We start from the raw sequence: 15105 nt of genomic DNA, 5'->3' as shown, positions 1-15105 counted from the left end.
AAATCACAGATTGGGAAGAATGACACCTTCCTATAAAATTAAAACCGCTACAGAAGACACTCCAGAGAGGGCTTCTTAAAATATGTGCGAATCAGAATGTGATTTGTTTGTTTACACACCCATCCATTGTCCGTCCATTCACCCGCCACCCCTTGTCTGTTGATACACGATGATGTCATAAACCCCTCTGGTGAACTCTGGCTGCTTATGCAGCCTCGGCCTCTGTGTCAGGTGCAGCAGAGTGGGGATGACAGGGGAGCATTGGTGACTCCAGGGACACGGACGGCTGACGACTCTGCAGGAGGCTCCACCCCAGGCTCTGGGGATGTTCCTAGAATCCAGCCCAGTGCCTGGCAAGCAGGTGCTAACTTAGTAAATGCGGGACACATGGGGGTTCTGGAGGAGTTGCTCGTGTCCTGAGAGCTCACTGCACGAGGAGTGCAGAGTGGGAGGCGGCGGCGACTGAAGGGGACTGTGGTGTTAGCGTGGGTTAGGACCCCACCATCGGACTCTGAGCTTCAAAGATGGGTCCTCCCCTTCAAAGTGGGGACAATAATTGAGTGTACTTCAGGCAACATTTTAAAACATTTTTTAAAAAGATTTTATTTATTTGACAAAGAGAGAGAGAACATGAGCACAAGCAGGGGGAGAGGCAGAGAGAGAGGGAGAAGCAGGCTCCCCACTGAGCAGGGAGTCTGATATTGGGCTTGATCTCAGGACTCTGAGATCATGAGCTGAAGGCAGAGGCTTAACCAGCTGAGCTACCTGGGAACCCCTAAAAACATTAAAAAACACACAGCACGCATGCCCAGCACATGGGATGTTCCATTAAGAGCAAGTGTCCTCACTATTACAATCATCATTATGGTCAGCCTGGCTGGAAGACATCTTTGCCTGCCCTTGGAGAACTACTGCTTTCCCCTAAGCCCCACCCCCGAGTTCAAGGAAGGGGTCCCCAATGGTTACTGCTATGTAACCCTCCACCCAAATGTGAACCTTAGGGGCCGGACGTGGCAAAACCACTTACTCACTTCATGTTCCTCTGAGTTGACAAGGTTCAGCTGGGCAGCTCACCTGCCGGTCTCACCTGCAGTATCTCAGACAATTGCTACCAGTGGGATCTGGGGCTAGAGTCTATCTGCAGACTATCTGGGGCTGGGAGGACGGCTGGGTTCCTCTCCACCTGTCCCCAAGGCCAGCATGGGAACCCGGGGAGCAAGAGATCCGGCAGCTGGCCATGGCATGATTGCAGCAGCACACAGGTCTCTACCCAGATATATAGGAATGATTATACTACACGGTCTTCCCCTTCCTGTCATTAAATACTGTCCCCAGCCCAGGAGCATCCTGGGGGGGTGGGAAGAACACTTTTGTGCATGCCGTACATTGGTCAGATCTCATTGTAACATTCTAGGTGTGCTTGCCTTCAGTGGAGGCCCTGAGCCTCTTTTTTTTTTTTTTTTTTTTTCTCTAAGGGAAGAATCACCCTTCTTTGCTAAATTCCCGTTGTTCTGTAGTCAGACTCGAGTCTGCCTTAAGTAAGAGATTCAGAGTCCATGGACATGCCCGACCTCAGGCAGGCGGCTGACATGGAAGTGGAGCGAGGGGTGGGGAGCACCGAAGGGCAAGGCCAAGACTGTTAGTGGTCTCTGCCTTTTCCCCACCTCTCCCTTCACCACACACACACACACACACACACACTCACACTCATCCCCAACCTCTTCCCAGCCCTTTTTACCCCTGCCCTTAGTAAACAAAACTCTTTCATTCTGGGGCCTGGAAGATTCCATAATGAGTTGAGCCTCTTAACAGTCTATTTTAATAAAACTCAGCTCCCCGGCTGTATGGAGACCATAAAACATGCAGGTTCCAGCAATAACATGTTTAGTAGCCCTGCTTGATAAAGTGGAAATGTTTGCATGTTTCAAATTATGAGCAATTTAAAGTAGGAAGCTAGCAAGCCAGTTCTTGGGTTATGAAGCTTGACATTGTTAAGCCTTAAGAGAACACATACTTCAAAGTCTCCTGGTCTGAAATATGTCCTGTGCGCAGCTCGGCAAGGAGCCGCTGGGATAAGCCTGAGCAACCGGGAGGGGAAACCACTGCATGATTTGGCCGCCGGAACATTGGTCCTTCGACTCATGTGCAGCCTTTTTGCTCGGGGAGATGTGTCCCCAAAGAAAGCCCGCCTGCCCAACACCCACTTCCTGGAGACCTGTGCACTCTGTTGGCTCCCCCCGGCCCCAGCCCATGAACTCAGCTGGTGTTGGAGGTAATGATTCAGCATTCCAAAACGTTCTAACCCATGTTAAATGCTGTGGGAGAGATTGGCACCAAAGCCAGCCCCCGGATCCTATCAGTGGTTTTAAAGTGACTTTATCTGAATCCTTTCGCTTTGGTTTACTTCATGTTAGGCTCTGTGCAGTGTTTCATTTGAACAAGTGGTTTTTGCAAATATCACTCTGCTCCGGCAGCACTGGCCAAGCGCCGGCCCCCTTCAGAGCCTCCATTCAATGCTCGCTGTTCTCGCTGCCTAGAACACGCTTGTCCCAATTTTTCAGTCTGGTTTTCTCCCTCTAGGCCCTCAGTTTGCAGCTGGAGTGTTACCTTCTTAGGAAGGCTCTTCCTGATCATGCTGGAGCTCCACATTTCTTCTTTCATGTCTCCTGGGTTTTCTTGTTCTGGGTGCTTACCACAATCTTGTAAGGATCTCATTTATTTCTGTGCTTCCTCGTTTACTGTCCATCTTCCCCAATAGCATGGCAGTTTCCATGAGAGCAGAGGCTTTGTCTCCCTTGTTCACCACTGGGTGGCATATGGTAAGTGCTCAACAAATACTTCCTGGAAGGATATGTAGGGGAGTGGGTGGATGAGTGGGTGGGCAGATGGATGGATGGATGGATGGATGATTGGACAGTTACACAGATGAATGATTGGGTGGATGGATGGATGGATGGATGGACGGGCAGGTGGGTGGGTGGATAGACAGATGGCTGGATGGGTAGATGGGTGGATGGAAGAGTGGATGGATGGATGAGTAGATGATTGAATGAGTGGATGGATGGGTGGACAGATGGATGGACGGGTAGATGACCTGTAAGAATTTTTCGAACTCCAAGACTATAGGGTTCTGAGTCTTTAGAGGATAAGAGAAGGTGAACAGAGTTTGGAAAGTTTAATGCAGTGTCTTGACACCATCGGTGACTCCTCTGACAACAGGAAGGCACATGAGCTCCCAGGGTCACTTTTGGGAAAGAGGGGTTGCCAGCAATGAAAACGACTCCACTTGCCCCTTTAACATCATGCTCCCTTCTTCGGTTTACTTTCCCAAGGCCCGAGATGAAAGATACAATTTCTATACCTTAAAAAAAAATCCCATAATTGCACCCACCCTGGATCCTCCGTCCCCAAGCAGCACCCCCAATCACACAGGAACAAAGACAAGCCTGTTCTTGACTAGACAGCCGAGCCAGGCCCAGCCACCGTGTGGTATGCAACCCTGACCGGCTGGCTGAATTCTTGAGCTGATAAGAGTGCTCCCTCCCTTGCTGAGAGGAGCATGCAAATTGGGGTGAGGAGACCTCCCTGTGGTTCGTTCTGCCCCGGCCCCTCCCCGGAAGGCACCCCCATATTCAGAGGGTCTCCTCTTACTTGCATCAAACCCAGGCTGCCCGTCTTTCTCTGGGTATTACTTGACAGCTCTCCTTGACCAACCCAAACTAGCAATGCCTCCATCCAAGGGCTCAGGTAGCGAGGCAGACAGTGCAGAATCTAGAACACCCAGCCTAGAATGGGGGCGTGAACATGGGCATGCCCCTCCTGGGTCCCACTCCTGTTGTTCAATAAACAGGCTCCCCTGGGGTTCCCTGCATCTTGCCGGTCAAAGCCCCCACATTCAGATTGAGGTTGTCCAGGGCCACCATGTAGAGTGTTGATGTCATACCCTGCTCGCTTCCAGGGGGCATTCGGGCACAATAGTACGATGTGTGTGGCATCACCTTTGAGTCGTGCATCGTGGCAGTGCTGGGGAGCGCCCCCCCCACCGCCAGAGATCTGTTTCAGAGATTGCTGGGGGCCTGCCCAAGGCCACCAGCACGTCCCCCCCCCACCACTCAAGATTAGGGAAGTCGTGCATCAGGCTTCATCTGGGTCGTCAGCTGCGGAATATTTCCACTGTCAGTTCAACAAAAAGTGTGATGATCCCAGTAAAGCTTAACAAAGAAAACGCTATCAGGCAATTAGTAAGCCCAAGTCAGCAGGACTGATGTGAAATTTATCATGCTGGGGAGAGCGCGTTCATTTGCGTGTGACAAACGTCGGCGTATGGGTGGGTGCTCAGCCCGGGATGCTCAGGAAGACAGCAGCTTTGCTCTTTCCATCCCCAGAGTTAGGGTTCAGATCCTCTTCTCCGCTGGGGTCTCAAAGCAAGGGTGAAAAAACATGCAACTGTATTTTGCACAGAAGAGCGAAGGGGTTGATGTCCTGAGCTGGGGATGTGGAATGCTGCTTTTTAGGGACGAAGAAGTAGGGAAAAGTGAGCTACAAAGAGAAGCAACAATTTTGTCTCGCACCCAGAGAGAAAGCCTGCAAGGTGGCTGCTTTGAAACCTGTCCTGTAGGAAGACACAGTCTGTAGGGCTGTGAACTGGGGAAGGGGCCGGGGCGCCTGCTCAGGCAGGTGTGAGCAGGAGGCGATAAACCAACACTCACCCCTACCACCCTAGAGCCACGGACCAGCCAAGGAGACATTACCAGGGGAGGGCACATGGCAGCCTCCCCAGAGCTCTCAGCTTATAGGTTTCAGGGTGGGCAGCCAGACCTGACTGGAGAGGTCTAAAGGATTGGGGAATTACTAATTTCACTACTTTCCTTCTGATTCCTTCCTTCCTTCCTCTTTCATTCTTTCTAATGAACCTGCCTTTACAAACTTACATGTGTTTGCTTTGGAAGAACAATTTCAGGGGGAAGCCCAAAAACACAACCTTCTCAATGCCCCCCGCCCCCTACTCTCCTTCACAGCCAGAGTCTCTGAGCCACGCCAGGATGTAAGGTGTGTTTGGATGTGAATAAAACATTTATTGGGGATTTAAGGCTTTACTAGAACTTGGGAAGTCAAGGGGACAGCTGCATGGATGGTACCAGGATTCTTGGCTTAGCAAGGCTTACCCTGCCATCTTGCTCCTCGCTTCTCCCACGGTTCCTCTTCCTCTGGCTCTCAGGCCATCCCCACTGGTGTCCTCTTGACCTTGCTTCTGCCAAACCCCAAGCTTTAGCATCCCCGATAGTCCAGGGTCTGAGAGCAGGAGAGTAGGAAAGAATCAGAGGGAAGATTTATTGAGTATCAGCTGGTAAGCCAAGCACCACAGGGGAGTCTGAGGGCATAATGGAGAGTACAACACAGTCTCTACCTGCCCGCCATGAAACCTTCTGTCAAATGGAGATGAGCAATAAGTGAGCAGTTAATGATAGGTTAGGTGGAGAAATGCAGCAATCGGGTGGACAGGGTTGGTGAGGGGAGGTTAAATCACAACTTTATGGGACCACTGAGCTGGTAGGGTGGGTGTAAAGCAAGTAATACTTCCTGGAGGAGGTGTCTTTTAGGTTGAAATGTGGATGAGTGGAAGTTATTCAGGTATAGAGGAGGAATGGACCTGAGACCAAGCTTGACATTGCTTTAGGAAGCTCCCTGAAAGGTCAGGGGCAGGGAGTGGGAATTGCCTGCACCTGGCCTTATAGAACAGACAGCATTTGTCAAACACTGAGGTGTTCGCTGAGAGTTATGGCCCAGGTAACCTCAAAGACAGAATAATGGGAGTGTCCCTTCAGGAAAGGAAGATCCTGGCTGCAGGTGACCCATCTCTCCGGTGAGGTGAGGCAGGGGTCCAGGGAGGCCAGGTATGGTGGATTAAAAATGGCCACAGAGCCATTTCTCCCATCAAGAGACAGTTTCCTCTCCTTTGGAATTTAGGTTGTCTCTGTGATTTATTTCGACCAGGGGTTGCAAAAGGAGTGTCCTTCCAGGATTTCCAAGTACAGAACTTGAGAGGACAGAAAATGTGTTCTTCCTCTTAGACCCCAAGGACCACACGGTGAGAATCCCCAGCCAAATGTGGAGAAGCGGTGTGTTCTGGTAAACAGCCTGGAAGGGAGGTCCAGCCACAGCCAGCACCAACTGCCCAGCATGTGAGACCGCCATCTTGGTTGCCCCAGAAAAACAGTCTCAGCTCCAGTCAACCACACCTGGAACAGAAGACTAGCACAGAAGAGCCCAATCAACCCCAGAACCTTGAGAGATAATAAATGACTATTGTGCTAAGGTAAGCTTGAGATGGTTGATAACTGAAACATCAGACAAAGGCCCAATCCTCTGAAACTAAAGTAGAAGTCAGTCACCTGTGTTGACCAGGCTCCCCGCACTGGCTCGTTCTGTCAACAACTAAGGAGCTCAAGATTTACTGACAAGATTCTTTAGCCATTTCTGCCTTCAACACGCCAGTACACTTTGATGGAATATGTTGGCCAAGACACTTAGAGGAGACATAGGGAAATACCTCCTGCCCTCAGGGGCTCATTGTATATGCAAAAAGACAAAGGCACCAGGAATGTCTGGGTGGCTCAGTTGGTTGAGCATCCAAATCTTGATTTCTGCTTGGGTTATGGTCTTAGGGTCCTGGGATTGAGCCCCGTGTCAGGCTCCACACTCAGCAGAGTCTGCTTGAGGATTCTTTTCCTCTCCCTCTGCCCCTCCCCACTCCCAAATAAAATAAATAAATTAAAAAAAAAAAAAGACAAGTGCACCAGCCCAACTTGTTAGAGCCAGAAATTTAGATATTATTCCAGAAACTTCTCTGTCCCTCCCCATCAAACAGTAACAACTAACATTTGTGCACAGCCCTTACTCTTCCAGGCATCATGCCAAGAATTTTCCATGAATTAACTCATTGCATTCTCATAACAACCTTAGGAGGAGAGTACTATTTTCCCTCCCGCTTCACAGGGGTGGAAACTGAGGCACAGAGTCAAGTCACTTGCCCAAGACCCAAAGCTGGTCCATGACAGAGCTGGGGTCTGAATCTAAACTGGGTAATCCCAAAGCCTGTATTCTTAACCAGTCCTTTAGAATCAGTGCTCACCCGAGTTAGAGAGTTTGAGATGCAAATTCTTTACCGTGTAAACTTGGCCAAATAATTTACCTGTTAGACTGTTTTTTTCCCCCTTAAAATGGGGTCATACATTTTTATCAAGATTGTTGTCCATAGACAACATAAGCATCTTTCTAGATACATAACCACAGACCAAAAAATGCTGGCGTCTTTTCCCTTTCCTTTGTATCTCTCCCTCATTGGAGAAAACCCCTATCACATAGGATTTCTGACCTCACAAGAGTGGGCATGGGGCACCTGGGTGGCTCAGTTGGTTAGGCATCTGCCTTTGGCTCAGGTCATGATCCTAGGGTCCTGGGATCGAGCCCCACATCAGGCTCCCACTGCTCAGTGGGGAGCCTGTTTCTCCTTCTCCCTCTGCATTTCTCCCTGCTTGTCCTCTCTCTCTTTCTCTGTCAAATAAATATATAAAATCTTAAAAGAAAATAAAATAAAAGCGTGGGTAAGTCATGGCGGTAGCTTGCCTCACATTGAACGGATGGTGTTTTAGACAGTGGCCTCTACTGGAGAAGTTCTGCATTGCAACCAGGCTCTATGATAATTGTAAACATGTAGCTTTAGGACAGGGGTCTGCAAACTTTTCCTGTAAAGGGTTAAATATTAAGTATTTTAGGCTTTGTGGGTCCCCAAATCTCTGTCATAGCTACTCAACTCTGTTGTAGCATGAAAGCAGCCAAAGGTTTGTAAATATATGAGCATAGCTGTGTTCTAATAAAACTTTATTTACAAAAACAAGTGGCAGGCCAGATTTAGCCTATAAGCTATTATTTGCTAACCTCTGCTCTAGTATAAGAGTAGAGAGCTTCTGCGGGCACAGCCTCTTCCAAGCACAGGAGAAGATCCTATAGGCTAGGAGTGCGCTTAGAGGGTAAAGTGAAGAAAGGAGTGACAGATTCCATAAACAGTGAAAATGTCTGCCCGAATATTCCTACAACTTTTGGTACCCAGCATGTCATGAACCCGACTGTACTTCAAACTTTCAATTCTAGTATTCACAATTTTGTAAGTGGCTTATAGGAATCTAATGCATCATTTATTTTTTAAAAAGTCAAAAGAAGTCATTCAACAATCAGCTTTGTGGCTTTAGGTCTAATGCACAAAGTTACAACCCTGTATCTCCTTAGGAGTGTAACCTTTGTGCTCCTGGAGAACAGTACTCTTTGGAAATGCACCAGGGGAAATAAGCATTCCATGGCAAAATATACTGAGGAAAGTCTATATATTTTGTTCTTCCTTTTGGAGATCTCTAATGGATCTAAGTATATTAAAAGACTGAGAATTACTATAATAACCCGTTAATCTTGGTGAACTCTGAGTTTTTACAAACTTGCTTGACCACAAAAACTTAATAGCTCATAGGTTAAAAACATAGGGTCTGGATCCAATAAAATGAGAATAATAATCCCTATCTCACGGGGCTGGTATGGAGAACACACATGAGGAAGCTTGTGAATGGCTAGATACAACCTGTGACGTAAGACATCCAGGCTGAATTCTGGCTGTTTGTTCTTTCAACATGCTTGGGAAATGCTGGTAAAGAGAATCTAGAAAGGTATTAATGAATTTGGTTCTTGCATTAAATTTGAAAGGGGTTAGTTAATGGTAGTCCTTATTTTATGGTTTAACAGATGCTATAATCGATCTTCTAGAAATTTTTAGAAATTTCAGCTTAAGGCCTATGCTCACTACTAAGGCCCCTTCTGTGTTCATTTTTTTTTTTTTTTAATTATTCTTGAAAGCAAAGACCGGCGGGTGTTGCCAGGTTAGAACTAGAGGCTCATGGAAACCGGTTCCTTGGGAGACATGGGACCTTTGGGAATTCTTACCCCTGTGTGGGCGGGTAGTGATCTGGAGAACCCTGGAAACGGGCTGAATGCAAATAGTCAGCTGGGTTGGGGGGGGTATGTGGATGCTGGTGGTCTCACTCCCCTCCACAGCAGGACCCTCTCACCCACCCCCCCAACAAAGGCCAGAGGCCCTAGATATTGACACATGCCTTTAAGCCCTTGGACACTTCAAAGAAAGAAGATTAGGAGCGAATCTCAGAACCCATTCCCCAGAGAGAACCGTTTGTCCAAAAGTTGATATTATTGATGCCGGTAGAAGCTGAGAGGAGCGTGTAATTTATTTAATAAAAGTCCGTCTGTGTTTGCTGGGGCTCCTGAGTTTTCTTGCTTCCTTGCGAACATTCTCAGGGGCTAGGAGGGCCCCCTGTGATCAACACAAATGTTTGATCAGCTATGCGTCTTCTCCAGGGCAGCTCAGATGATCCGAGAGGCTTTGGCTCCCTGGTTGTCTCCAGAGTTTTCTCCTTAAATTCTTTGTTTCTCCAGAATTCATTATAAACGACATAATTACATCTCTTTTTCTTCTCTGATTGAGCACATTTCTTACAAATGGTGATTTACCATTTGGATGCGGGAGGAGGCTGAGCGGATGCCCTGCACACGGGCAGCCTTGTCTCTCCATCCCACAGCTCCACTTCCTCCCAATGCCGAGCGGGCCACTTGCCATCATCCCTGTCTGGCTCGTGCCTGGGGTGTGGGGCAGGGACAGAGCCCCACAAACCCATAAGGAAGGAGCGCCAGGGTCAGCCCAAAGTTGAGCTTCACAGAACAATGGAATCCTTGTAGAGAATTTGAGATGTTATCGTGAAAAATTAATGGGGGTATATTGTTCCCGAGTCTGGGCCCTTTTATCTGTATATGATTGCTATAATTCCTTGCTTAGAAGCAAACATCCGATTAGACCTTTGCTTCCCAGCTATAGTGAAAATAGAAACGAGGATTGGATAGGCAGCAAATTACCAACTGTAATAGGAAGAATTGAAAATCAGAGACAGACACGAGAGAATTCATTCATTCACTCATTCATTTTACTAATCTTTACTGTATTTCTTCTCATGCCAGGAACTACTTTGCATGCTATAATGACAGCGGTGAAAGTAATGGTTTATATTCGTTGAGCACATATTGCGCAATAAGTATTACTTCGTTTAGTCCCATATGCTAGAAACTAGACCTATTTATCTTAGTTATACATAAATACAGAGGAGGAAACTGAGGGTTGGTAAAGCTAAATGGTGGGCCAAGGTCAACAAAACTCATAAAGAGCAGACTTTGGATTTCAACCCTGGCAGTCTGATACCAAGACTCCTGTGTTTGGGTCCACTGGTAAGATCCCACTTAGGGCAAGCAAAGTCTTTGCTCTCATGGAGTTTGCATTCTAACAGGAGACAGTCCATTGAAAATAAAGACAAAGGTCAACATATACATAAGCAGGATAATTCCAATTGGCTGCAAGAGCACCGGAGAATATGAGAGGCAGGGACAAGGGGAAGTTTTGGGAAGATCCACCTTCCCCACCTTGGCACTTGTAAAAGCAAGAGTCTCGGGGGGTCTGTTTGTCTCATCTGAAGGCAAGATGGATGGATGAGAGGGTCCTTCTGTGGCTCCTTTCTTCCTACGATCGTACCGGTGGCACTCACCACTACTTACAACAGTGTGCTTCCTCTGTGATCTAATGCATGGGGTTTCCCAACATGGAGGGCACTAGACCACTGGACATGAGTTGAATTCAATGACACCTAAGCAAAAAGTCACCTTTGTTCTTAAGCCCATAATCCTATGGAGGACACCCAGCTACGGCCGAAAACACCCTATTGATGTTCAAAGATCAGAACACACTGAAATTAGTGATTCTCAACTGAGGGTGACAATTTTGTTCCCCCAAGGGACATCTGGTGATGTCTGGAGACATATTTAGTTGTCACAAGTGAGAGGCGGATGCTAATGGCTTCTAGTGGGTAGAGGCCAGGGTTGCTGCTAAACGTCCTACAATGTACGGGGAAGCCCCCTACAGCAAAAATGATCCAGTCCAAAATGTCAGTAGTGTTAAGGTTCAGAAACCTTACACTAAAGTGATATACACGTGCATCGAAGAGCGAATGTGAGCACGAGAACAGGAGAATACCGCTCTCATTTCCTGAAGAGTCCACCCAAAATTCTTCCAAAGTTTTAGGAGCTTTCAAATGACACTATTGTGCATTAAACTATGTTCATGTGTTGAAGCCCTAACTCCTAAAGCGGTGATATTTGGAAATGGGCCCTTTGAGAAGTGATTGGGTTGAGGTGAGGTCATAATGGTGGGGCCCTCATGATGGGATTAGTGACCAATAAGATCAGACACCAGAGAGCTTGCTTCCTTTCTCTCAGGATACAGCGAGAAGGTGGCCACCTCCAAGTCAGGAAGCAAGCCCTCACTGGGGAACAGAGTTGGCTGACACCTTGATCTTGTACTTCCTAGCTTCCAGAGCCATGAGAAATAAAGTCCTGCTGTGTAAGTCACCAAGTGTATGTTATCATGTTAGGGCAGCCCAAGCAGACTAGTAAGTTCTACTAAAACTTTCCATCAAAAATTCAAAAGTTTCTGTCAAAAAATTCAAAATTCCATCAAGATTCAATGGTCAGATTAAAAACAAAAACAAAAAACAACTCAATCTTCAGAATCAAGAAGGGGCCCACTTTCAAAATTGCCTACCACTTCCGTTAGAGCAAGAGAGGACTTGCGTAGAGACATGTGGTAAAAGAGACAATGCCTAAACCCCTACTTGCTTAAAATTGATAATACAAAACACATCTCCATTAGGGTCTTCCTTAATTGAAACGATGCTTTCTTTCACCCCTGCCAGGAAGAAGAAAAGTCATGTTTCCAGCTTGGACTGCTGTTTCATCTGTTAGACCTGCTCGTAAGCTAAGCCAAGTTTCGTTAAAAGTTATTGGTCTCATAACTTTTTTTTTTTTTTTTTTGCTTTAAAGAGCCCCATATGGAACCAATCTCATGATAGGATTATAGCTGCAGAAAGCCATTGGGCATTTTGACCCACTCTTGGATTCTTAGGAGATTTTAAGTACAGATCTAATTTTTTCCCCACCCTGGAGAATTAAGTGAATATTTCAGCTAAACAAATAAATAAATATATCCAAACTTCAAAAGTTAGGCTGAAGAAATGGTGAAGCAGATCTAGTCAACACAAAGAAATTTTTCTCTTGTCTTTACAGAGCCTATTTCCTTGATCGGCCCAATGCTCTGCCTCCCTGAGAACTTCACCTTCTCCTTGAGTGCCAGCCATCGCTCATTCTTGCCTGATTAAGAAATTCTCTGGGATGATCGGAGCATCTGCAAATGCGTAAAATATGATCTTAGCCCTTGCACAAGTATTTTAACAACCCAACCTTATGATAGGTTGTATTTCATTGGCTTGGAAGAAGCACTGCATTATCGGGGAAAACAGCACAGATGTTGCCCAATAAATATTTTGGTTGTTGCATTATATTAACCTCATGAAACATTTATGCAAATCTCACATTAACAAAAGGTAAAAGAACCATTATAGGTTATGAAGCATACAACAGGATGACCTTTGTTTTGTGGGGTTTTTTGTTTTGTTTTGTTTTTTCACCTCGGTATTTTATGGGTGTGTTTGTAACTCTAGGGGTTTCTATTTAGAAGCACACAAGGGCATTACAGATTTTCATCTCTTCTGTTTTCAGTTCTGTTATCATTCCTTCCAGCTGATTTCACATTTTATGATGCTAATGGTGGGGGTATGGTTTTAAGTTTCTCTCCTGTCAGCTGGTCAGTAGGTCCGAGGGATATATTTAATAGAATCTGACAGCTGATGGAACCAGTCTCATTGAAAGAGGATTTGATATGTGGCGTGAATGTGAGGACCCTGAATTCGCCATAATAACGGCCATTATGATTCAACCCCTCACAGCCAATATAACTCTTTCTCTTGTACACACCAGTACACGTGTATAAAAGACATGACTTCTGGATGACTTCTTCCGTATACCGATCTGAGGCCGTTTAGATAGCATGTCAAAACAGATTAGCCATCTTATCCTGCCACAAAATTAAGGGAAAGAACTTTGTACAACTTTGCCCAACAAATGCACATGTGCTTGTAAACAAAGAAGGTATAGAAGGGGAGAAGATTGTCCCTTGTGACGCGAGGGGGGTGGTGGTTGTGAGAACCAAGGCACTGAGAAAAGCTGCAGACTCACTCAGTTAGGGTGCTCCGGTGGGGACCCCGGGGGGCACTACCTGAGATAGAACAGTAGGTAGGAGTCCATTGCCTGGGAGGGGAGGCTGGCTCCAAGCTTGGTTTCATATGCATGCGCCTGGGACATTAAAGTGGATTCTGGCCCTCCTCAGCCAAACTGAACCAGAGACTATAGAAATCCATTTATATGTGTGCGTCTTGACAACCAGAGACAGTCACATTCTTTGCAAGGCCTCTTGCCTACTAGCAGCTAACTTTATATGTAACATTTATCGAATGTTTGCTAGGTGCTAACTTTTATACGAACTCTTTTAGCCCTTCCAAGAAACTTAGCATGTAGACATTATAATGAGACTGACATGTAGATACTATTATTAGTTATTGTTATTATTATTTTATCCCATTTTACATATACAGAAACTGAGGCACAGTCAAGTTAGATAACTTGTTCCAGGTCGCAGCTAGCAATTGGCAGAGTGGAGGTTGTGCTTCAGGCTGTCAGAACCCATTGCCATAATGGTGAGGCTCCTCTGCTTCTATTTTGTTCTACGTCAGTGAGAAGTGTGTGTGTTTGTGCATGCACACACGTGAATAGAAATTTTGGAGTAATAACGTCCCCTTAGAAACCATGTGGTCCGGCCCGAGCTGCAGCCAAGCTCCCATTCAATCAAGAAAGCAACTGACTGTTTCTTTCTCTGTAAGCTGGGCGCCTCCCATCCCATAGGGCCATGACAGAGACAGAGGAGAACCCAGGAGCACCCCCAACAGCCCCAGTGGGCACTCCCAAACCCTTCTCCTCATCATTTCCAACCTCAAAACCCCACCCCACCTACCTCCTTTTGTCAGCTGCCGTCCCTCCTCCCCCCCGCCCCAACCCTGGGGCTCGAAACTGCTTCATGAGGGTATTATTTAAGGGACGAGACCAGGAACAGTTGATTCTACATTCTTGAGCATCCTTGTGTTTGTCCACTGTCACCCGCCAGCAAAAAGGGAAAATGGCCGTGAAGAAGTGTGCACATGCATCGGAAGTACCTGAGCCGAGCGTGTCCGATGTTAGGAGAGCTACTCACAGCTGCTTGTGTTTAAATTACATGGCGCTGGTACTTTTTAGATCAGAAGCATAAAACCTACTATTGATCTTGAGCAATGCATCCAATTTTGAATGTCTGTTCAAGCCCCAGGCACTTCAATGCCATGTAATCAATATCTTTTCATTCTTTCTCTCCCCCCCCCTTTTTTTCTTTTTGGTAACAAATGTATGAGTTTGTTTATCCATCCTGCAGGCTTGCCTTTTATTCTTCAAGTAGAACACACAGCATGCTAGGGACCCACTGCTCAGACCTCCACTTGCAAGACTGTAGGATCCGAGGCTCAGGTATAGTGGAAATAAATAGCCATTCTGGGGCGCCTGGGTGGTTCAGTCGTTAAGCATCTGCCTTCTGCTCAGGTCGGGATCCCAGGGTCCTGGGATAGAGCCCTGCATTGGGCTCCTGCTGGGCGGAAGCATGTTTCTCCCTCTCTCACTCCCCCTGCTTGTGTTCCCTCTCTTGCTGTGTCTCTCTCCGTCAAATAAATAAAATCTTAAAAAAAAAAAAAAAGGAGAAGAAAGAAATAGCCATTCCTAGAGCAGACAGCTTTCCAGGATCTAGGAACAGGATGCCCCTTGGAAGCAACCAAATGACATGGCCTGGGGAGTGGTGTGCAGAGAGATAGAGACAGAGAAATCAAAATGGAAAATATGAGGCCATGTTTACCCTGCTGTAGACCCTAAGATCATATAATATGTGGAATCTTGACATTTAGAGTGAGAAAGGGCCTTGCAAATTATTTGAAGGATGTTATCTTCTGGCTTGCAGAGGAAAACACTGTGGTCCCA

At 46.6% G+C, this 15105-nt stretch overlaps 1 long non-coding RNA gene across 1 annotated transcript; it reads left to right on the top strand.

Annotated features, from left to right (window-relative positions):
- Window positions 1–220: 220 nt before the first annotated feature.
- On the top strand, window positions 221–12476 carry LOC125089998 (uncharacterized). The gene is made up of 3 exons (XR_007124124.1): window positions 221–361; window positions 11853–11909; window positions 12223–12476. It is a non-coding gene; the product is annotated as an uncharacterized LOC125089998 (long non-coding RNA).
- Window positions 12477–15105: the final 2629 nt, after the last annotated feature.

The sequence above is a fragment of the Lutra lutra genome, chromosome 17 (genome assembly GCF_902655055.1).
Source record: "Lutra lutra chromosome 17, mLutLut1.2, whole genome shotgun sequence".
NCBI classification, from domain to species: domain Eukaryota; kingdom Metazoa; phylum Chordata; class Mammalia; order Carnivora; family Mustelidae; genus Lutra; species Lutra lutra.
Note: the sequence above shows the minus strand (reverse complement) of the source record. Positions and strands in the feature narration are given on the sequence as shown.